This window comes from Lissotriton helveticus, chromosome 12 (assembly GCF_964261635.1).
Source record: "Lissotriton helveticus chromosome 12, aLisHel1.1, whole genome shotgun sequence".
Taxonomy (NCBI): domain Eukaryota; kingdom Metazoa; phylum Chordata; class Amphibia; order Caudata; family Salamandridae; genus Lissotriton; species Lissotriton helveticus.
This window is the reverse complement of record NC_136073.1, coordinates 428,482,160-428,508,262: the sequence shown is the minus strand read 5'-3', so window position 1 is coordinate 428,508,262 and position 26,103 is coordinate 428,482,160. Positions and strand designations below refer to the sequence as shown.

General features: G+C 44.6%; 1 protein-coding gene across 4 annotated transcripts in view; it reads right to left on the bottom strand.

Annotated features, from left to right (window-relative positions):
• Nucleotides 1–26,103, bottom strand: part of FTO (FTO alpha-ketoglutarate dependent dioxygenase) — a 1,792,536-nt gene that overhangs the window by 1,034,754 nt on the left and 731,679 nt on the right. The gene's annotated exons all lie outside the window — the stretch shown is intronic.

Sequence of the window (26,103 nt, the reverse complement as noted above, 5' to 3'; positions counted from 1 at the left end):
CCTCCCCAACACCCTCCCCCCAGAGTCGCACAAGGTCCACCAAGTCCACCAAGTCCACCAAGTCCTACCTACTCACAAATAAAAATGCACAGAGAAATAGCTGAATATGCACACCCGCCTCCCAGGCCTCCCTCCCCCACTACCCCAGTGCCATTACTTCCCTGGGAGATCTTCTGTCACCACAAGGGGCTCAAGCTGCAGGCCCCTATAATCTGCCCCGCGTTTCCAAATTTTATAATGTTTTCGTGGGCACCCCTGGCTAAAAAGATCAGCTGCTCCAATCCCATGAAAAAGTCTAAGCCATTTTTCCATATGGCCACCGATGGGGCCTGTGGATCTTTCCACGCCCTGGCTATGTCCCTCTTGGCCAATGTGAAGCCAAGTTGCATCAGATGCCTTTTGTACACATTGCCTCCCACCCCTTCCATTACATGCAGCAAAGCAAACCGTGGCGTATGTGGGAGCTCCCACCCCAACACTTCCAATAAACAGGCCAAGACCCCCCTCCAGAACCGATCCAGGGAACCACAACACCAGACTGTATGCAGTAACGGGCCTTCATCCCTGCCACAGCGGAGGCACTCCGGTGAGGCAATCAGTCCCACCCACCAAAGCCGGACCCTGTTGAAATAAACTCTGTGTAAGTATTTAAACTGAATGAGACTGAGGCGCATTGCTATGGCCGCACCCCTGAGGGCGGCCAGAGCCTCCCTCCAATCCTCCTCCTCTAGCTCGCCCTCATCCTCCTCCCATGTCTCCCGGAGCCTCTGCAGCGTAGGGGAGCAATGCGTGACCAGCGATTGGTAAATTCGGGATATCTTCTTTGTTTCCAGATCCCCCATAAACACCTTTGCTTCTAGGGGACTAAACTCAGGGAGAGACTACAAACCCTTCAGGCTGGGGGACAATGCATGACGGAATTGGAGGTACCGAAAGAACTGGGAGTGAGGCATCCCAAATTCTTTACATAGGTCCTGAAAGGACTTGAGTGTCGTGCCCCTTAGTACATCTCCCAGGGTCGAAATGTCAATGTTGTCCCATCCCCGAAATCCCTGTAGTGTCGCGAGGCTGGGCATTCACCCAGGGGGTTTCCCCAGTCAGGGTATTCCACCACCCCACATGGCGCAGAGCCTGTCTCCAAATTCGAAACACTACCTTTGTGGCCGATGGCATTGTGCTCCGCAACGGCGCCGAGTAAAGAATAGTGTGCAGAGTGTGAGACCCCATGAGATAGCGTTCCAAGGCATCATTCAGGACCAGAAGGTGAGAGGCTTGATAGTAGGAGAAGATGTCCGAGGTCGCCAGCCCTCCGCAGTAAGTGGAGAGAAAGCATGTGCGTAACGCCACACGCACCGCTCCACCCTCCCACAAAAACTGCCCGAGCACAGAGTTCACCTACCGGAACCATTTGGGCGGGATTGGATATGGGTGATTTTGCAGTTGGTATAGCAGCCGGAGGAGCGCCACCATTTTAAAAATTGCAGATCTGCCATAGATCGTCAACGGCGTTCGCGACCAGGTCTTGAGACCTGCCCGGAATCGCTCCCATACTGGTGCCAGATTCCGCTCCCAGGAGACTGTCTGCAACTCCGAAAGAAACACCCCCAGATATTTAAGGCCCGCCACCTGAAGTGTAGATGCCCAATCGCCAACTCTCGACCGCTCCCCTAGCACCCATAGCGTGGACTTGCGAGGGTTCATGTATAGCCCTGATGATTCCCCAAAAATCTGCATTATACGCAGGAGGCGCGGCCCGACCGATTGAGATCGGTAAGAAAAAAAAAGGACATCATCCGCATACAATGTGATCCTATCGGTTAGCCCTTGCGCCCACTCAAACCCACTCAACTGCGCATCAATGCGCACCCACGCCGCTAACGGCTCCATAGCCAAGGTGAATAAGTATGGCAAGAGGGGGCAACCCTGCCGGGTGACGCTCCTAATAGAAACACTGGAAGAGACCACTCCCGCCACCCGAACCGACGCCGTCAAATCGGTGTATAAAAGTGTCAGGTAGGACATGAAGCGAGGCCCGACATTAAGCCGGGCAGTACTGTGAGCAGATAGACCCAGCTCAGTGAGTTTTACGCTCTGTCTATGTCGGCCAGGAGGAGTGCAGCCTGTTCCCCAGTCTGTCGACCGCCGCCACTGCCACGTGCGCCCACCAAATATTGTGCCTGGTCGCCCTCTGGCGCATAATACGCAGCGAAGCTCTCCGCCAGCGCCATTGGATCCGAATGCATGTAATTTTAACGTGAGGGGTAAGGGAGCAATTGAGAAGTGGGTGGGGGGTGGATGAAGAAGAAGCAACGGACCTTTGTTTGAGCAGAGGAAGCAGTACACAAGACAGAGCAAGAAAACAGATGCACTCACTTGGAGTACTTAATGAAAAAGAAAAAAAAGTGGTTATCTAAACCAGAGCAGTAGAAGAATACAAGTCAGCCAATCAAAAGCATGCTAAAGGGGTTATTTTCCAAGGGAGTGACAAACAGGACTAGGGAGTCGTCCACACTGGAGGATGTTGTGAAGAGGGCACAGTCACTGATGAAGGAGATTAAAACCTGTGTGCTTAGGATGGAAGTCCTGCGTCACTGTGCGTAAAAACAATTAGAGGTTTTAGGGTTCTCAGAAGGGGCTACCCAACTAACAGGACAGAGACAATAACCTGCCCCTGGGATCACCTCAATATTCTTTACTCTCTCATCATTGGCCAGCCACCGTGGAAGAACTATGCTGTTAAAACCTTAGGATTACATAGAATACCTTGGGGATGAAAAGGAATACGTAATGGACGTCATCCAAACAATTTAGCTGCCTGCAATCAGCGAAGTCTGCATGACATTTGTACCCTCTCATCGGTCAGGATAACTCACGTCTAACCAACCTGGCTATTACCTCAACAGACCAGAACTGCCATAGGATGATGTGCTTAGTCAGTCAGAAAGTCGCCTCCAACCAAAGTAAACCAAACCACTCAATACCAAAGAGGACAGCGCATGGAGAGGTGTGCCACATTAGGCTGGCATCCTGGAGTACCTTGATATTGTCCATCCCAACGGGCCTGCCCTCATGCATAACCATACTCCTAATTAGACATCTCAGAGCATTACTCTCTGTCCTCAAACTCGGTCCTCTCTCTGCCCCTCCGCTTTCCTTCCCTTACCCTATAGCTGTCCTATGCAGCTATAGAGGAGTCTAGCTCTGGTTCACCCCTGCGGCCATCACCTACCCAACCGGACATTGGACATTGTTTTTCACAGTTCTTTGCGGTTTTATCTGTTTTTCTCTTTAACTACTTTATAAACTGTTTGTACTTACTGCGGAGCCAGAGTACCCGTGGCCGTTGCCCGGTGGAGCTGTCCTATGCAGCTATAGAGAAGTCTGGCTCTGGTTCACCCCGCGGCCGTCACCTACCCAGCCGGACATCGGACATTGATTCTTGCGGTTCTTCATAGTTTTATCTGTCTTTCTCTTCGACTGCTTTGACTGCTTTGTTCCCCCTAAATTACTTTCCCCCTTCCTGTCAACCTGATTCTAACCCCTCACCTTCCTTTCCCAATAAGACGCGCGTCTTGGCTATGCTACGCGCTAATAACTTATATTATTGTGTAATCTCATGTTTTCCTCCTAAGCCTATACTTGTAACTGTAACCAATGCAATTTTCGTAACCTGTAACCCGCTGATCCTCATGTAAAGCGCTCTGATACCTCCCGGTCTAGCCAGCGCTATATAAAACTGCACAAAAAAAAACACAAGAAGTTCAGTGTGGGCAGCCTATTTACTTATATAGCACAAGGAGTGGATTGAACCTTTGTACTCATCCTAACCTCAACGTGTGATATGCGCAGCAAACTGTAGCTGCCAGCTCATTACAACCTGCGGGCCCTATGTTTCACCTATCCTTTCTCCATCACACCGCTAAGTGCTGCGACCCAAGACACGAGACCACCACCACTCTGGTCACTCATGTAGGGTGCCAACATAGGCTCACGGCAGGTAAAACACCCTACCGACCAAGCGCTCCGAGTTATAGCATGCTGTCTGTCCGATAATGCACGTCAGCATCCCATATTGAGAAATCAAGGGCTGTACAGCTTTAATGGCAATACAAAAAAAAGCACGTCGCCATATTGCCCAGCAAAAACTCTCATTTTACTGATAATAGAAAAGACAGATTTCGTTTAGGTTCTAACAAACGGATAGCCCTGTCGTATCTTTACAGTCCTGAAATGTCAATCCCTCCACCCTCCAAGAAATGCTCTCTGGCTTTGTTAAGTGGATTCCAGCGATTCCTTTGCTCTGAACCACATCATCTGACAAAAGCACCTCAAGTGTTTGCTTTGCAGAGCCGGAGAAAGCAACATAGTTTACAAAGCACATAGGAGTTTAATGCAAGACAGAACCCCATCCCTGGTGCAGAACGAAAAAGACTGCATCCTCACACAGACACACACACTTACACAGAGCCACTCTAAAGGGGCTTTGAGGTTCTCACATAAGGCACACTTCATTTTTTTTTTCCTTTCAGAAGTAAGTGCAAAGCCCTTGGCAACTGCAAACCAAGCGCTCGAAAGAGCAGGCAAGGGATGCGGGGTTTACACCAAAGAGAATGACTGATTTACATAAGCGGAGACAAACCACAACACCAGAAATTCTGGCCAAAAAACTGCAAGTTTAATTCTTGTACAAACGAGGCTTCTGCACAGGACTACCGAACACTGAAAAGAGCAGCTCCTGGGGTCAGGGTGGAGAGGAAGTAATCTCAAATCAACAGTGAACAGGCAGCATAGGGTGGCCTGTTTAACCCCACTACAGGCTGCTGGATGGGACGACTAGAAATGGTTTTGGTCCAGGCACTGCACATCCCCTCATCTGAAATCTCCTCACCATCATCATCATCATCCTCATCATCATCAAACTCTTGCCCAAACCAAGCCCTCGTCTCTCCCCGACCTTCTCAGCTCCCCCGCCACCTTTCTTCAGACCTCACCCACCAGCTGCCCCTTAGGCTTCCCTGGAAGAAACCCTCTACCCACCAACACTCAACCTGGCACATCACTTTCCCAGTTATGCCCCTGCGTCTGGGGAGGCAGTAGGCAAGGAAGATAACAGGTAACGCAAAGGATTGTGTAACCTTGAAAGGGGAGAAGAATGCCATGGCATGGCATTTTCAAGTCCCCAGTCAAACATAATAGTTAATACATTATTATATTAATGAACATAAATAATGCAGTCTAAAAATGTGAAACTAGTTTTTAGGTCGAGCCTGTCCCATTCCGCAGGAATGGATAGGATCGAATTCATGTCGGCAAAATCCTCTTCAAACTAAGGGGTTTCAGCCCGGCGTTTTCTTGCAGTTCACGTGAACATGCACGAGCATTCACGGCCAGGGCTTCTCCTCCCCTAGCAGCACTCCTCCCACACCAGCAACTCCCCCCTCCCACACCAGCACCTCCCCTCTCTCTCCCCGCAAACACAGCCTTGCCGTAGCAGCACTCCTCCCACACCAGCACCTCCCCCCGCCCACACCAGCACCTCCCCTCTCTCTCCCCGCAAACACAGCCTTCCTTTCATTTCTCCTCCCCCTCCCCAGCCAGCTTCCCCCAGGCCGTGTTCCCTCAGATATGCTATTGCATATCGTTTGCTACCTCTTGTATTTTGTTGCTCTTGATACTTGCACAACTGTCACTATTGTCTCATGTAACGTAACGTTTGCTTTTGTAACATGCTCACTTGTAATTTTGGCTTCATGTATCTAAAAACGCCTCCCTCGCGCTCCTTTCTCCCTCTCTCCCGCTGCCTAGTCCTCCCACCCCCTCCCTCTCCAGCGCGCGCTCCACTCGCACCTGCCTGCTGCTCCCCCGCCCACCCCCCCACTCCCCCAACCAGCAATGCCGAGAAGCTTGTTTCCTCTAAGAACATATCGTTTGCTACCTCCAGGCCGTGTTCCCTCAGATATGCTATTGCATATCGTTTGCTACCTCTTGTATTTTGTTGCTCTTGATACTTGCACAACTGTCACTATTGTCTCATGTAACGTAACGTTTGCTTTTGTAACATGCTCACTTGTAATTTTGGCTTCATGTATCTAAAAACGCCTCCCTTGCGCTCCTTTCTCCCTCTCTCCCGCTGCCTAGTCCTCCCACCCCCTCCCTCTCCAGCGCGCGCTCCACTCGCATCTGCCTGCTGCTCCCCCGCCCACCCCCCCCACTCCCCCAACCAGCAATTCACACACAGCAACGCCACTCACACACGCAACGCAACTCATCCACGCAACCCCACTCATCGACGCAACGCCACTCACACACGCAACGCCACTCACACACGCAACGCCACTCACACACGCAACGCCACTCACACACGCAATGCCACTCACACACGCAACGCCACTCACACACGCAACGCCACTCACACACGCAACGCCACTCACACACGCAACGCCACTCACACACGCAACTCATCCACGCAACCCCACTCATCCACGCAACCCCACTCATCGAAGCAACGCCACTCACACACGCCACTCACACACGCAACGCCACTCACACATGCAACACATGCAACGCCACTCACCCACGCAACGCCACTCACACACGCAACGCCACTCACCCACGCAACGCCACTCACACACGCAACGCCACTCACACGCAACGCCACTCACCCACGCAACGCCACTCACCCACGCAACGCCACTCACCCACGCAACGCCACTCACCCACGCAACCCCACTCACCCACGCAACCCCACTCACCCACGCAACCCCACTCACCCACGCAACGCCACTCACACACGCAACGCCACTCACACACGCAACGCCACTCACACACGCAACGCCACTCACACACGCAACGCCATACACACGCAACGCCACTCACACACGCAGCGCCACTCACACACGCAGCGCCACTCACACACGCAACGCCACTCACACACGCAACGCCACTCACCCACGCAACGCAACTCACCCATGCAACCCCACTCACCCACGCAACCCCACTCACCCACGCAACCCCACTCACCCACGCAACCCCACTCACCCACGCAACGCCACTCACCCACGCAACGCTACTCACCCACGCAACGCCACTCACCCACGCAATGCCACTCACACACGCAACGCCACTCACACACGCAACGCCACTCACACACGCAACGCCACTCACACACGCAACGCTACTCACACACGCAACACCACTCACACACGCAACGCCACTCACGCAACACATGCAACGCCACTCACACACGCAACGCCACTCACACACGCAACGCCACTCACACACGCTATGCCACTCACACATGCAACGCCACTCACACACGCAACGCCACTCACACACGCAACGCCACTCACACACGCAATGCAACTCACACACGCAACACCACTCACACACGCAACGCCACTCACACACGCAACCCCACTCACACACGCAACCCCACTCACACACGCAACGCCACTCACCCACGCAACGCCACTCACCCACGCAACGCCACTCACACACGCAACGCCACTCACCCATGCAACCCCACTCACCCACGCAACCCCACTCACCCACGCAACCCCACTCACCCACGCAACGCCACTCACCCACGCAACGCCACTCACCCACGCATCGCCACTCACCCACGCAACGCCACTCACCCACGCAACGCCACTCACCCACGCAACGCCACTCACACACGCAACGCCACTCACACACGCAACACCACTCACACACGCAACGCCACACACACGCAACACCACTCACACACGCAACGCCACTCACACACGCAACGCCACTCACACACGCAACGCCACTCACACACGCAACGCCACTCACACACGCAACGCCACTCACACACGCAACGCCACTCACACACGCAACGCCACTCACACACGCAACCCCACTCACCCACGCAACTCCACTCACCCACGCAACTCCACTCACCCACGCAACCCCACTCACCCACGCAACGCCACTCACCCACGCAACGCCACTCACACACGCAACGCCACTCACACACGCAACGCCACTCACACACGCAACGCCACTCATCATATTGTGCTGCAAAACGAAATACTTATAAGGTCCCACAAGCGAGACCTATTGGCAATGCCAATGCTTGTTATATTTCTAGTAGAAAGTACTACTGACTGTGTCTCACACCCAGTAAGGTACGGGATGGTGAGCTCAGTACGCACCGGCTGCTAAAGAGCCACCCCATTACCCTAAGCTGTTCCCCGAGGATCACTTCCCAAAACATGCTGGCCCAATTTACTACTGAGCAACAAGAATTTTGATTTGAAGTCCCCGAATCAAGCAATTTGTCATCTGGAGAACAACTCAGAAAATCAACTCAATCATTCAAGAGGCACTCAGTCCATTGTGCAGCGGTTACTTCACATTTATGTAAGAAATGGCATTGGACGTGCCATTTTATACTAACAAAAGAGGATAGTGTCTGTAAAATGTGTGACTTGCCATCTTCACAGTTTGCCATACAGGGCGGGCACTGTGGCAATGTAAGCCTTTATGTAAGATGACACTGGGGTTAAACTCTCTCTTTGATACCCGAGGTGTCAAGGGCAAGGGATCCACCTATACTCACTGCAGGAAACTTAGATTTAGATCAATATTTGCATACTAGAGTCTTTTAAGTAAAAAAAAAAGTCTGAACTAGAATGCATTTTTATTGGATAACCAAAACCAGAACAAGTTACAGCAAACCATTTGCTTTACAAAGTGAGCTCTAGACAGCTCAGAACGGCGCCACTCTCTTTTCTTAGTAACCTCGCACTTGTGTTTTGGCTTCCAGGATGGGATGCTCTGATCTGTACACTCTTGGGTTTACTACTACCAAGCGGTCAGTGGACACACTCCACTTATCTGAGAGCGAGCGGTAGAGTGATGCGCGTTCTAACCTTCCAGGGCTGGAAACTTAGACACCATTCAGGTAAAAGCCTAAAGAACAATGTTTTCGCTTCCGCCTTACACCTCCCCTGCGCAACTAAGGCTGGAGTTTGGCTTGCAAAAACAAGATCTCACAAGACAGGGAGCTTACATTATCTGCTGCCACAAACTCCGTTCTGCCACGATTGACTCACTTAACTCGCTGTTGTGGCAAGACATACAAAACAGGGACGCATCCCAGGCACGATCCTACCTGAAGGCAGCATTGGGGACCGTCAAAGCAACTGAACTCTGGGACATGCAACTGGGGCATAATCCATTCAATAAACTAGCCTGGAAAAACGTCAAATCCCTATCTTTACTAGAGGACAAGGCCACCTTTGCAATAAGGAATCATGCATGGATGACACTAAACACGTACAAATCCCTGACGGCACAAGTACACTTCAGCCAGGGCTATTCAAAAACCACAAAACTAAAGTTCTTTAAACACAGACTAGGGGTCCTGCCTAGCAGAGAGCATCTTCCACCATGGCTCAGGAGTAACAGCCAAGAAGCATGTCCACTGTGTAACCAAGGAAAGGGAGACATACTGCACATGACCTGTCTCTGCGAAGAGCTTCGACTAGCCCGCCAACAGCTCTTAAAGGAACAGTTCAAGCAAATAGGGACGAGGACCCGAAGGCAAGCGGTACTCGCCTGCTTGAACCCTGCATACACAAAATTGAACTGCAGATACGTCAAGTTCCTGGCAAAGATAGAGCAAAGACTGCCAAAACCCCAACTACTGGCGACTATTCACACAGGCAAGCAGCAGACGGCCATCAGGTCCAAGGACTCATGTTGCCCTCACCCTCGGAAAAGACTGTTAGATAATAATTTTGGGTCTTTTATTACATGCTCTACAAAAACGACGACTACAACTATTAGACTTTTTTACTCTTTAAAAAAAAAAAAAACTCTTTTCTTTTCTGTGAAATGTTTTGTACTGGTTTTCATTAACTATGCATAATAAACAGGGCCATTACACCAGTAATATCACAAGGACTGCATGGTAATAAAGAGTGAGAAAATATGCTGATGAGTTAGGTTAGAAGAGTGGAATCTGAGGAAAGAATGATGCTGAAGTCTGGCCAAGCAAGAAGACAGCCTTGCGTTTGACACACCCAGTGGCGGCTCTTCCGCTAATGCGGAGGAGCACCGCCCCACTGCTTTGAAGCAGTGAAAGAAAATAAAAAGAAAATGATAATAACGCAATGTTATTATCAATGAATTTTGTCCTGCTGGGGCAGCTTGGTGGGGCTGCACTGCTCTTAGAGCTGGGCAGGGGAAGGAGTGGTGGACACAGTGAAGTTCTCATGATGCTTTGGCCGGCCAAACAGTCATGCACATTTAGCATGTTCTCCACTCAGACTGTATTACAGCCTGGGTGGAGAACATGCCCAGGCCCCCAGTTCCCATCGGAGTGCCGAACTACAGTGCTCAGACCAATCACAATGCTGCATTGCAGTGTTTTGCAGCGTTGTTATTGGCTCAGGGGAGCCTCGATGGGCTTCCTGTTCTGCGACTTTGTCCCGACGCAGAGAAGAGACTACGTGGAAGATACGCGGCAGGAGGTAATTGTATTTTTCATTTTTTTAATCTTTTTTAGACCCCAATACACCCCCCCGCCCTGCTACCTCAGATCTGTGCCGGCCGCCACTGGACACGCCACCATTGGCTGTAGGGCTCCATTATTGTGTGCCACTGGGACAATCAACCAGTATGTAAATGAAGAGACAGTGAAAGTGTGCAGGTATTTCGCTTCACCCTTAGTCTGCACAAGGATGGACAAAATTAGACATTTTCTTTTACTGGGCTACATAAGGTCACTGTGATCATTAAATCCTGCAAAGCAGCTACTTAAAATTCCAAACTCACAATTTAAAACTAGTATAAAACACATGCCTAAAACATCTAGTTTCTGGGACACAAAGGTAAGTCCAATTGAAGTTATTTTTTTACGTGTCAGACGGAAAACCGGCTTATAAGTTTGTATTGAAAGAAATTTACAGAGCGCTCTAGTGGAACAACACCATGTATTGGTGGGTAGTGACTGGGAGTGAATGGATAGCCTATTTATGCTTCCCAGTAACCCTGGGCCACAACCAGAGTCTGACATATTACACATACGGCATCAAAGTTGTTGTCTAGAATGCAAGGTTAAGGTACCAGAATATCATAATCAAAATAGTCTGACATAAATATTATGTCTTAATAATTAACAAAGAATGCCTCATTTCAGCCAATAATAGAAAATCTACACCTAATGGGACGATTTTTTTGGCGACAATATATAGGCCATGATATTTACATCACACAATATTTTTTTACATTTTATTCTGATGTACAACTTCTAACAAGTAGGTTTTTGTTGTACCTGTTAACCCAGTATTTTTGGTACCACCTATCCAATTCTCTTATATTCCCAGTGTCAGTGAATCTACTAATGACTATTTTGGAGCTATTAATTGAATAAAAAAGAGAGATTCTCAGAAGGCAAATATCTGCCCACCTATGATGTGCAATTTATGGGCAGAGGTGAGGTTATCTTTAAAGCATGTTTAATGGCTGAGCAGGAGTTCACAATACTGATTTTCAAGTATAATAATTTGTCAAGGGCTTGCAGCAGTTTCATTAAAGGAATGGGTTATCTTGAAAACATTGGGGAGTGTGATGTGGTGTCCAGGATTATTTCTGCACGGGGGCCCTAACAGGTAAAGAGAGAAGAATAGCTTTGTAATAGTCCTGTGGGGTCGATATGATCAGATATTAATACTTGAGAACTACCCTGTTGGGGGTGGGGGTTAAGTCATATAGATTGAGTAAAATACAGTTAGAGAGACTAGACAAATAAGGGAATATAAAATGTAGTCAAATTACACATCTTAGTCAGCAATATAAATAAATACTGCTTCCTTACATATGGGAAAACTGCCCAATCGAAAATTGCAAAGAAATCCATTTGGAGAATATTGGCACTTTATGAGTTGTATATGTAGTAGTCTAATCAAGCAGAGGAAAATCTGGTCATCACACAATAGGACATGAAAAGTGCTAATGTTAAGAGGTCTTCAAGAATGAACAATGTCAATTTTATCTGCATTTAAATCATGGGTAACAATCAAAGCGTGTGTATGTATGAGACAGATAGAGTTAAAAGAGAAAGTGTAGAGGTGTACAACTCTGGAGCAAATGCTGTAGAGCACGAAGGTGTTTTTGTCAGACAGAAGTAAACTGAAGGAGGTCAAGAGATTGTGGTGCAGTTTAAGGTTCTTTTCACAAGGTAACTTTTATAGAGTGGAAGTGAATATGAGCCTCCTAGGTATAGAACAGGTATAAAGGACTTTTTGCATTTTTCAGATTGAGTCAAACAGAACAGAAGGTGAAGGTAAGACAAGATTAAAAGGCACAAGTATTTACATTTGAAGCATCAAATCTACAGCAATATGAAGAACATTGCCTAAGTCATAAAGAAGTGTCTGGAATGTTAACAAGCCTCACTTCAATATTTCATGGTAGATCAATAACACAAATAACAACAGCTTCATTTATATGGTTATTAAATTCAGTTTGGGCAGTTTAAAACACATACATAAAAAGTGTTGCTACTAATCAGTTTTAATGCCACTCAAACCACCTAGAAAGGCAGAAAGGGTGAGCTGGGACTCTGGGATTCACAATTGTGATCTGAAGGTCATGGCAGATGTCTTAAAGGTCTGAATTAAGATGCAGAGATGCTGAAAAAAACTCATCAACACACTATGTTTTGGCAGCTATTTCAGTACTGCATTTGATTAGAAAATTGGAATTACTGTACGAGGTAACTGATAACAGCTAAATTTAGGAGGAAAAGTGCATATAAAAACGACTATTGGAGGCAGAAAAAAACATTTTAAAGGAGATATAAGGTTGTTTTCCTGCTGAATTTGAAAAAGTTTTGGCTGCATTTTTGAAGATGAAGCTTTGGTCAATCTTGCTGCTGGTTGAGAGCTCCTGCCCATGAAGCCTATGTAAATTCATAATAAAAGCAGATTGCAGTTTTACTTCAAAGTAGTGTTTCTCTCCTTTATTTTTTTTATATCAAACCTATAAATAATTTGAAAACCATGTCACAATACTTTTGTGGTGAAAGATATGTTAGCATTTGGCCAAATTTATGGAAACCCAGTCTAGTTCACTTGAGTCAAAAGCATGACCGCTGAAGAAAGTCCATTTGTAAGGCTATGTGTGTTGCAACTGCAGCATCTCAGCCACAAAGGCGCCAGAGACCTGCGGTACATTGCATGGTCCTGCTGTGCCCAGGGCTCAGAAAGCACCACAAGAAGCCCAAAGGTGCAGCCAGTGAGCCTCACACATCTGGAGCTTCCTTGCCTTGTGCTTCTGATTGCTGCTCATTGTTTCTCCAATCCAAAATGGTAATCACCTCCCGGGGGTTTGAAGATGTCTTTTAAAGACACTCCACAGCTAGTCCACTTCAAGGGTCCATTATTTTTTTCCCATCATGGCTGTTTCTTCATTGGTTACTTTCTGATTTTTCCAAATCCATCATGTTTCCAGTTATGTGATATTCAATGTAATATCTTTTTCCTGTTCTTTTGCTATATAGGGCTTTAGTCTTGTTGGAGGGTGTGTCCCAACAAAGCTGTGTTCCTTCACTTGTTTCCTAGTTCCTTGCACTTGCTGATCCCGACTCCTTGCTCCAGAACTTTGGAAGAAATACTCCACTGAATAACTGATTCCGGGTTTTCTTCAATCATTTGAAGTCTCCATCCAGTAAGAAGATTTTTTTCTCTTTTGGCTTTTGACTACTGAGAAGGTGGCAGCTTCCTGAGGGCACTTGCCTGCCACATAATCCTTTGTTGGGTGACATATTGGCTTCAGGAAACAGTCGCCCGTCGGGCAGTGGAAGACCCAGACCCAGATTGCTGTCAAGTATCCTACCAGAACAATGTGCCATTATTGTGTCAAGTGGCTTTCTGCTGTCTGAAGTTCTACTTGTGAACATTACCAAAACCAGTGTTCATAACTATGGTTTGAGTATTGCTGCACAATATGTGGATTACATTTTTTAGCTTCAGCAAACAGTAACTGTACGTTTTAACTGTAAGTGCATGCAATTACTGCAATTTTATTTGTTCTATTTTAAAGCTTACTTTTTTTGTTCACATATTTAAAGCTACTGAATATTCAGTACTGCATCACTGTTGTGTGAACTTACTATTTGGTTAATTATAAAAATCAATATTTATTTTTTAATTGGCAGTATCTTTCCATTATTATTTGATTCTGGATTCTGGTTACAGGGGTGTTCAGGTGGGACAATGATAAATTCACAGATGTGAAGAACTCATTCTAAAAGGTAAATGTGTGCTTAGTTAAGTCATGGTTCAGAGTCAACCGAAGTTGATTCTTGCCAACAGATTACACTAGAAGAATCCTATTGCTATGCGCATTTGTTTCTGTTTTACTATCCACAACAAAATGGCCGCTGTTTAGCCTCTGGAGTTTTTTCTTTCTGAGCAGTCCCACCCATGAGTCCTCTACTACTTATATTTCCCATCAAGGACACTCATTATGGCACCAAAGCACTCAATTTTTAAAGTGAGATTTATTTAAAGCACTGTTGTCGATAGAAGTGGTACAGTCTACACTCCCTCTCATAAATGTTGAGATCTTAGAAAGTTAAAGAATTTTGTAACCCTATTTTCACCCAAACTTTCTTTATGCAGGACATCAGACATCACATTATAAAAGGAATCACATGGCTCAAACAATTAAATCACTACATTTTGGATGTACTGGGTGCACCCAATGCTGCACGAAAGATTATAAACCAGTGAAATATAAAGTTTCTCAAAGGTATTAGATACTTCCACATGAGAAAAGATTTCTGAAAGCCCACTCACATATTCATGCATAATGGTCATAACTGGTTTGTCACAGGTCACTCGAAACTGTAGTTTTAAAACCTGTCTTAGTTTACTGAATAACAGGGCTCCTAGTAGCAAATGTGAAAACACTATATGTATTGAACTTGAATAGACATTGGGTAAAGTTTTAGCTTTTTTTTTTTTACTATGAATAGTTATTGACATGACCTCCACAGTTCAGGATGTTAAAATTAATTAGAAAACAGGGAAAAACTTGGGTTTGCTTGCCTACGCACTCATTTTCTTACAAATAAGTACTCCTATTTATTTCAAAATATGAGCGGTAATGTATTTCACATTCCCACTTGCCCAGATGAATCACAAAACAAGGATATATCCATTACATGGTGATGCATGGGTTATGGCATCATTTTAACATCCTCCTCAAATCTCCCTTAATTTCATTAATCTAATTTAAGATTGGGGCATGTAAAAACTAAAGGAAACAAGGGGCTAAATGATGTTGGCATTATTTTAAAGGCAAAACCAATTAATAATGAAAGAGCTAAAATTCACAGCACTCACAACTTATCTGAGAATTAACAGGACAACAGAAAACCTGCTTCTTCTGTATTCAAATTCAAAATGATTGAATTTTGAAAATAGAACCAAAGAGAGTGAGTACTAGAAAAAGTGGGATATCAAGAATGACTTCAAACAGTGTAACGGTGCTGAAATGGTCAGCATTCCAGATTCATACCAGAAGTGCATGATGGTTAGCGAACAACAAAGCCGCCTCTCAGCACGCCCAGAAATGGTTAAAAATAGAAAGTGCCATGCACTGCTTTGCTCTGATGTTCCTGCAGATATTGTCACTGGATGTATCCTCAGCAGACTTCTATTCAGCACCTCTGTCTTTAAGTACAAAGCTCCAGGCTGTAATGGCTGCAGGAAACACAGGTCTCCTTTTTTCTGCCGCGCAGTATCTGTGTGTGAAATTCTCTAAAGGGGTTTAAGTATTTACCCTGAACACTATCAGACGGATTCTAAAATTTTCCTTATCCTGTTGCAAAAAACACTTCAAAGGGAATCAAACATATATCTTTGTAGTCTCTCTGCGTGCATTCGCTTCTCGAGCTTACATCTTGACCGCCTCGGAAGGTAAAATGTGCCATCTTGGCGGGGTAAAATTGGCTTTTATGCAAACACATTTTATAAATGACTTCATTGGAACCACTGAAAATCTTTAATACTGGTATTGATGTTGTAGAATTTTGTAAAAGACACTGTAGGAGTTCAAAGATATTTCTTGAAAAGTGAGGCCATTAGAACCTTAAAAAGAATTAATTTACAGTACTCAGCAATACCGAGCTTTAAAGCAAATAGTCTCACAAATAAACAAGAGGAGACAGTCTGGCGATTCCTAAATATACCTAGGCTCACTGCAACATAAAGGTGTCATCGTCCGCCATCTTACTAGGAAAAAACTCATTGATAAACCCCCTCTTTTTTAGTACTAGGTTTACATAGCAGCCAGATAAAGTGAGTTCAGACAAACTAAAAGTAGGGCAAATGCATGCTCTCTTCCTAGACACTTACATTAAAAAAGAGTCGATTAGTCATGATATTCTGTATTTCAATCCTCACACACATTCAAAATGTAGAACTGTGAGCCAATGCTCAGTTTTCAACACCGTCAAAAACATCTGAACACTAATGGGGTCATGGAATGTAAAATGGCAGCTGTTAAGATAAACGCAAAACTCCTATATAACTTCTGAAGCATCCCCTCCTTATGCAAAAATGCAAGACCGGAGGTATGCTGGTAAAATAATTATCCCACTCCAGTCCACATTTCTGCAGGGTTCTGTGCCTCGTGTGGTCAACTCACGCCAAATTCTTCTATAAGAGGGAGGGCTTAAATGTGTCCCACCCTCCCTAATGTAATTATATATGTTGAGATTCTAGACTGAAATTAAATTGATATGTTTTAATAACCCCAGCCTTGGCTCCTGCTCACTAAAGTCAATACAGATTATTAAGGCCAAATGTCCAATAAATACATTACTTCTTTGTTGAATGGACTGTCCTGACAGGAAGCTCAATTTATACAGTTCACCAGGCTAGAGTGTTGCCTCACAAAACACAAGCTAGGGAAGAAATGCAAAGCAGAAAAATGGCCTTAGTGTGTCAATCATTTTACAAAAGGAAGACAAAATGAGGTGCCATGGACTACCATCTCAGAACGTATTGCGATTATCGCCATTTCTTCGGGGTCACATTGAAATATCCCTCCGACTCGCTAACTAGACGGCTAGGCTTTGCATGCTCTTTAATTCTGCCATACCTTGGCCCTTAGCATTTCCGTACGCAAAAATAAATGTCAGTTTTTCAAGGGTTGCATGATATCAGACCCTGGGAGACTCCATATCTGCCGCATCTTCTAGAAGCTACAGCAAGACTGCTTCACATCACACGAGACCTGAGCTTCCCAGGTCCCGCTCTACCAAGAAAGCCATGCTTGTCTCTTTCAAATGGTAACACACTCTCTGAATTCGGATCCCACCTCTCCTGATATTTCTACAGATACTGCATTAATCCTGGGCGACTTATTTTTTCAAAAGAGAAATAAATGCAAATGTCTGAAAAGGTTTCAAGTGTTTTTTTTGGGAGGCGATAGCGTGGCAAGGGAAGCAAGGCAAGACACAGAACAAAAAACAATTTCCATTTAACAGCACTTAAATTCACGGGGAAAAAAAAAATCTTAGAAAGGGGCGGACAAGGTTATGGTTATTTTATCGGAATGTCATTCAAATGAAAGGTTCTATATTTACATCACAAGAGTCCAGCGCCAGCAAAACCATCCCCAGGGAGAAAAATGTCAGGAATAAACAGTACGATAAAACTATACAAAGCGCAATGCAAAAGGGAGAAGAAAAGGACAGAAGAAAAGAAAAAAAGAAAATACCCCTGAGATTCGGGGTGATTTCACTAAACTTCTTTTTAACACATATTTTAATGTCAAATGTAAATGAAATGCAGCGCTCGACACCAGCACAACTCAGAGGGCGGCAGCGGTTCCTGTGAGAATTGAAAGGTAAGGGAGGGGGAAGAATTTATGAAATGCAAAGTCTGTGCTAGCAAGTGAGTGACAACACCCCACAGTGGGCACAGTTGTGTACCAGAGAATCCTTCCAACTCTCATCACAACAGACCTCTGCACAATCCTCACACCGCGTGCGACTTGCTCAGCGTGATAAAACAAATCTATTGTAATGTCCAACAATCTATTCAACCAAGACTGATAGGCCTCAGATGTTACATCAACACAAACTATTGTTGAGCTACACAGTGCCTACATCGCCAAAATGCGGTTTCAAGGTGCTACTCAGTTTTTGAGACCAAGGAGTGTAAACTTTTACTCTACCAGTAAATCTGGTGAAGAAAACAGTGAGAGCATCTAGTAATTTGCATTCCACGCTCTCTTCGCAGTAAATGAGGGACTTGGAGTGGAACTTTCAAAAGACACTAAAAACAGTGGCATAGCCATCATGGGTGCAGCAGAACCAAAGAGGCCCCCTGAGCTCAAGGGCCCACCCCACCCCCACTTATGGCCATCCTGTACTACCAACCCGGCCAATTTTATTGCTTGGATCAGCGCCCAAGGTACCCGTGGTAAACCACTCGTTGAAAAGGGCCACTGTATGACTTTAAACACTGGGCACATGGCTTCTAATGCAAGTGTCCTGACCTCAGACCTCCTATGCTCCTGCCATGCGCCTCAGCTATAATGCCAACAAGGGTTTGGGCGCTCGGAGAAAAGCTAACCCTCAAGTTTAAACAATGCACAAAAAAGGCAACAGGTTTATGAACATTGTGTACATCATCTCAATGAAAATGTACTTTTCCCACTAAAATCTGTGGGCGCCTCTTAGGCTAGGCTTACTACATGGATGTTTATTTTAAACCTCAGACTGTATGACGCATCGGACACAACCAATCAGATGACACATCTGTAATGTAAGTGGAACGCCACTCTGTAAACATCGGCTGTAGGCCCAGCGCTCTTTGCTCGAAATCTCAAACACAAGGTCTTTAAATTTTTAGCATGCAAAAATGTTCTAAAAACTCTTCTGCATGCTACTTTGCTATACTTTCCGGTGCCATTTTCTATGCTGGTCCTGGCAAGGTGGTTTGCTTCTGGTAGCTAGCTTGTGAAGTTCTAGATTCGTTTTGTTCTTAGTTATTAGCTTTTCCTGTCTTGATTTCCAAGACTCATCACCACAGTGACGTGTCCAAGATTTGGGATTTGCCTCATTGGCTGACGCTTTGAAGGATGTACACATTTAGGACAAAGAAGCATGGGCAGGCTGTGGTGGATGTGAAAAGTTACGAAAAATGGCCTATTGTTCTTTGCATGCTTTGGTGCAATAACAGTAATCAACATAGTCTGTCTATCTTGTAACAAGGATTTATCCTTAAGGGAGTTTTTTTGGATTGTGCAATCGTAAGCCCCTTGTCTTTTTTAAGTGTTGACATTGCAACTGACCAGCAATGTCATTTGCTAGGAGTTTTGCAGAGCATCTCATGCCTTATTCCTGCTGCCTCAGGGAGGGATTAGGGGGGGTGCTATATAAAAGGCAGTTGTCTGGAGGTATTAAAAAGACCATGCAATTGGGCAGTTCAGCCCAAGTCTCAATCTGAACTGGAGAGGGCACACGCAGACGCCTGAGGTTTGCAACTAATGAATGATACATACCAATGATTCTAGTGGACCCAGTTTTTTGCAAGCTGTTCAGTGAGCTTTCTGCGGAAATATGTGGTGATCTGCAGGTCACAGTCTCAAATATTAGCAAGAGTGACTGAATCTTCCATCCTTCTGAGGTTAGTAAATTGAATATCATTAAATTGGTTAGAAAAGCTGAAGTGCACTATATATATAAGTATATATATATGTTATATATGGCTGAAGACTTGCCCACCACTTCATTCCTCGCGAAATAAGGCAAGAGTAGACCCAAATTTTTTCATCAGTAATTTATTCAGCAATCACCATGTCGCCATGATGCGTTTCGGCCGGTCTGCGGCCTTGATCATGTCACACACACACACAATGTGTGTTTTGCTCAAAAAAGTATTCTATATGATGTTCTGGACCATACTAAAATACACAGAGTCCACACTTGTTCAGATTCAATTTGGTGTTTATTATTTTCTCGTGTTGGTGTTATATCCATCATGAAAGACTGCCACTATGCCAACACGTGTTTCATCTCCCCTTAGACTTTATCAAGGCGATTGACAAAATGATCGTTGTCCATCCGTATTAGAATAGTGGATCAAAGTAGTCTAACTCTCCCGAATGGATATGTATCCAAAGCTTAAAACCGGGAATATTTCTCCTCACTGGAATCCAGAGTAATCTCCAGGAAGTGAAAGTAGACTTGTCAAATATTGAGACTGGGTGTTAGTGTCCTCGGAAGGATGAAATCATCAATCCATCTCCTTTCCGTGTAAGTCAGCAATAAAAAAGCTGGGAGGGAACCCTGATAAGCTCCTCTCCACAGTAAGATCGCAGTAACTCTTCCAACCGGCACTCGTTCTCCTTGTTAGCGATTTTTTGAGCAAATCACAAATTCAGTGATTTATGTGTGGCATTTATCACTCAGAGCAATTTTACCCATCCGATACTTGGGGGGACTCTAATTGTTAAAGGGTGTGCTTATCGATGCTCTATTCCTTATAGCTTATACACACATTAGGCTTCTTCTGTGTGAATCGCATCTTTTGGTAGTAGGTGCTCTAGAGTGATAAAAGCACCCCTGAACCTAACTGACGGTATTATTATTTATTCACACTACATTATTTTGTATTTTGACACTGAGTTATTGATGTGTGGTTCCTTTTCCTCCAGAGGAAAACACTACTACCAATGTGTTTATAGTTTACACAATGTGTGTGTTGGTGTTTCATGAGAGTGAAAAAAATATGGCCTAATAGGTTATTTAGAGCAAGTACACTAAAACACACATTCACACAACAATTACTCCAGTGCTAAAGTCAAATTTAAGTTTATTACCACAGTAACTAAACAAGGTGTCTACCTAGGACATCTCAGAGTCTAATATTACTTAGCTGCAAAATGTAACCAATTTACATTGGCACTTACATCGGCATTTTGACTATATTATATATATATACATATATATACATATATATATATATATATATATATATATATATATCTGCAATACCTCGCAGCTGCGCTCACTTTAGTGAATTACGAGGCAAGGACCAACTTGTAACAGCATACATTATTTATTGTCAAACAGACAGTCTGCCATGACACGTTTCGGCCGTCCCAGCGGCCTTGGTCACATCCCATTTATATATACATATACATATACACTTTTTCTTTAAAAAAAAAAAAATTATAAAACAAATACACATAAAAAATGGCCTGACATACCACCAAATTTGCAGATGTGTGGAGTATAATATGCTGTCACCATTGTTGATGATGGGTGGTGGCATCATGACTCACTCAAGGCTCCACCTCTCGTGTGTCATGGGTCCTCCACATATGCAAAAATAATAGCATACTACCATTTTCACATCTCCATTCATACTATGCATGTATATAAAACAAGTTATTAATCACACTGTAGATATATAATGAGGTACTATTAGGAAACCTTTGGTTGATTACTGTTCTATTTTCGTCTGAGTCACAAGCGTCTTACTGTGTCAAGAATGGATGTGTATTTAAGTAGTAACAATTCCATAGGTCTTTCTTTAAGCTGGACGTATAATGTCGAAAAACCTGCATGCTCGAACTCGAAACTGGTTAGCTTGAATTTTCACCACGAAAACTCCAAACATAAAGCCATTCATTTTTCTAAAAAAAAGTCCTAATAAACCAGTGTCCTGGTAGAACCCCCTGTGGGTGTGTGTGTTGTTTTTCTGTTCATCTGCGATGTGACTTGTATTTTAACCAATGGGTCATACTTGTAACTTGTTAGCTTTCAGCCGCTAAACATAGGCAGTAGAGCTTGCCATATCACACTCCATTTTAACTGTCTTTCTGGTAACAACGTAATGTTTCTTTCATATATTTCTGGAATATTCGTGTTTAAGTACTCCAGGTGGCCTGGCCGAGGGCTACAACCCTGCAATAAAACACAGAACATCGTATTTTCTATGAGAGACACAAGTGTGTGGTCGCATTTTTGAAACTGTAGCACTTGCGAACCCGAGGCCTGTGGCAACAGGGGTGGTATATCTTCCTACAGTTCCATTTTGAGAGCTTTGTAAGAAGGTGCAGGCATTCTTGAAGCTCGCATCTTAAAAGTGAGCGCGCTTGAAGGTGGACTTAGAGGTGTCATAGATAAACAGGGGACCAGCCATGAACAAAATGTGGCTTCACGCCAAACCGTCTGACGGGCTCCCCTCTTACCAAGGGAAATATATGTTCTATGTTCTATGTGGGTAGGATGAGGAGCATGGATGCTCAAGCTCATGTTTCGAACTGAAGTCTAGACAACAAAGTACTATGCCACACGGGCTCCCATCCCTGTACATACAATCGCGATGACGTGTATATGTTATATGTCGTATGGTGTATATGTTAAAAATACTCAATAAAAAAATATATTTTTTTTTTAAGTGAGCGCTGGAATGTGCACTGCCACACAGCTCTGAGGGACATGTGACCGAGCAGGTGAGCGGCGTGAAGTGTTTTAGTGTTAGTGACGGAGTGGGCACAGGCTGGGCGCTGCTAGCTTGCGTAGTTTGCCTTGAGGCTCGTCCTTTCGCAGTGACCTTGGTCGCAGAGGAAAGCTAGCGCGTTGCGTACGTTGCCTGCGTATGTAGCGTAATGTTCGTGGACCCGAGGAGGGAAGAGGAATACACTGATAAACCACAAGCATGCTTCAAAGTCGTGCACTTTCTTCCCCAGAACACAACAGCTAGCCAGCCTGTGCACACGCACATATTATAATGGATACATTCTTAGCTGAGGAAAAGCAGACCCGATCTGCTGTCCCGGCGCCCCCATTTCATAAATGATGTGACCTTGTGCAAACAGATTCATCACATTAAGCCCAGGCTCTCTTGCCTGCGGGGTTTGAGGGATTAAAAAACAAGTAAATAAATGGCAGAATACAAACTTTTTACAATCGCATATTGCTCGCACGTACCTTAAAATGTAGAAAATCTGGAGAAACGCTTCGCAATAATATTTGTATTTTACCTGAATCAGCCCACGCCAGCAAAAACACGATATTAGCCAACAACGTAAGATTATTCTAGCTTCAAACATTTTTTGCTCACAAATATTAGTGGAACGTGTACTGATTTTTCTCCGTCGTCTAGAACAACATGATTTCGTTAGTAAATCTGCGGCCAGGCACTTCCAGGATCACTTTTGCCAATACGCCTAATTCTGCAAATGCCGTATGTACACTAAAACACAGTAGTGTTTTATGTTAAATTGCTATTGAATTTGTTAACCCAGAATTGATTTCCTGTGTTACTGAATCTAGGAGATTACGGTTAACTTGAAGAAACAGGGATAATTCGACAGTTTGTGTTATATTTCAAAGCAGTCTCCGAGCTCGTACCGTAGCCTGCCCGTGGCTAACACGAAAGAGCAACAGTGCCCCCTAGTGTAGTTTTAAGAAGAAATTCTAGGCAAGAAGCGCATACAATTAAAGGCATGCAGGGATTTCGCCAGTGATTGCTTCCCAAAATGGGGTTATAACTTATAATGACAATGTTGCATACTCAAATAGTTGTATTAATGTTACATATGTACGCCAGTAAGCAATGAGCCCTGTAAAAAAATAAATGCACATACAAAGCAATTCGCCCTTTATTTTCGCATGGCTGCTCTTTTTTTGCGACATGAAAACTGAATAATTGGCAGCGCAGTTTCCACTATGAAATGGTCGGTGAAACATGGTTTTGCGAATATATTAATATTTCTGAATTTGAAACTAGAAACATATGGTCCTAATCCCGTTTTACATAGTAAACCAAAACATGGTAATTCTGGATAAATCACTGTATATCATATTGCGTTAAAACATAAATGTGCTTAGTGATGAATTATTTGAAAACAATACAAAATAGTCCCAATTAGATGCTCCCACAGCCTAGCCCCAAACAAGCATACACCTGCCCTCCACCCAGTATTCCAGGTAGGGAACAGATATGGTAAACCAGATCTGTTCCCCCACAAAGTATCTAGAAAAACAAAAAAATAATGTCATGTAAAACTCAACAATTCTGAAAACATTCTTTCTGGCATTAAATACATTTTTCAGCTTCCTGGATCCAAATTAGTTGTCCAGAATTGTGGCTTTTCTGTCTTTAGTCCCTATTGGCTGCTTGTGTGGGGCTGTATAAATAGATGTGCGCATTACGGTGCAGCTAAGAGGATACTAAGTCCCAAGATCACCCTTGGGACAGTAAAGCTAGCAGCAGCCACTTGACAGTGGCTGGGACCCAATGTGGGTTAGGTGTTGTCATTTTTAGTTTATGCACAGTTAACCCGTTGGAGGCTCCTTGTCCTGACAATGCTTCTCCATCCAAGAGAAACACTGTAAGGAGAAGCTGTGAGGAGTCAGGCGTTCTATGGATTGTTTGTTAGCCCGAGCAAACAGATAACATATTTAGCTTTTTTATGTATCCACAAGTAGGTTTTAGGTCACACAGATATGAAAGGCAAGGAGATCCCGGAAAGCAAAGGATTGCTATAAGAGAGACAGAAGTCTGAATTGAACAAAGGATCACTTGTGCAGATTTCTGAAGGATTTGTCAAAGAAACAAAAATAGTGTAAATAGGTATTCAAGTGGGGAAAAAGAGGTGCACCTGGTTACACCTGTACCTTTTGCAGAGAAGGCGTATGCACAACGATAAGATACCATTGTGTCCATCAGATGCTTGCATTTTGTTGAAAAGTACCAGATGCGAAGAAACAAGAAACAAGCAGTGGTTTAAAAAGCTTTTTCGCTGTGTGCAGATCATGTGCCATTCGATAATGAAAACTGTAAAACTTTACTATTTGTCTGTGTTTGTTCTGTGACTACTTTCAGTGACGAGGAGGAGCACAGTGGGTGCCATCTGTGAGTCTTGACATGGGGCCGAAAGGAAGAAGCCCCAATCTGCCATTATTGGTGCATTCAGCAATGCTTGAGGAAACAGAAGATGCAAATGAGCTTCACAATGGCTCTTTTGGGGTCGCGGTTGTTGAGGTTGGTCCAGCGGCATACGTCCTCTCTCCCTCAAGAAGATTGATTCACGGTGTACAGAAAAAATATCACCCGACCTCTGTGGGGTCCCTACTCACTCACCTTGTGTGGTTCCTTGGGGTCTCAGCGATTCTGAATCCTCTTGACACTATCTTGACTCGAGTCGTGGTTCTTATACCACTATTTTAGTATTTGCTTTGGACTCCCCCTGGAGCCCACTGTGTATTAGTGCTATTCACAATTGTTTCTGTGCTACAGTATTGTGTGCTTTGTGTTTATCTGCGAGTAGCAGACATTTTGAAGTATTTAGAGTGTGTGATAATACTAAATACATATTTTTATAACTACTGTGTGGTTCTTCTTTCATTTAACCAATACAATACGGTTGCATTCTGGTAAAACAAGCTGCTTAACATTCCTTCAAGACTAAGCCTGAAGGCTGCTATCCACAGCTACCACTTGGATAGCTTTCTAAGGTTATCTTTGACCTCTTAAATCACTATAAGGGCTGTTTGGACTGGTGCAAGATGCCCACTTTAATTAGTGGACAGCACATACCAGACCGACTTCTCACATTGGACAGGCGGGCCCTTGACATACACCAAACATAAACAGGGTTGCCTTGACAAGTATGACCATCTTTGCCATCAGTCTATGGGTACAACGTGGACTAAAAAGCTGGAGTTGTTAAAACTGGAGCCAGTTCGGAGCAGAGCACCTCTACGGTGTCATGATAAATGTTGTCTCAGATGGCTGAGGTGGTGAGCTCACGACCCGAAAGAGTATGGTCTTTTATAAATCAAGTGAGGCGGCCTCCACCACTAGTCGCTGTCAGCTGATAAAGCAACGTATGGGAAAGCACCAAGGCTGGTAACTGCATGATTGTTGACTTCCCATGTGGATTTATTAATAAGCAGCAGTTGTGTATCTGGCATCCCCAGATGGACTACTATGGGTCAATTGTAGGGATTGCTTTAATACTGGCTTGATTTAACAAAGTAAGCGTGCATGCAGCGAGGTGCCCACCAGCCTTCTGATTTGTGAAGCACAA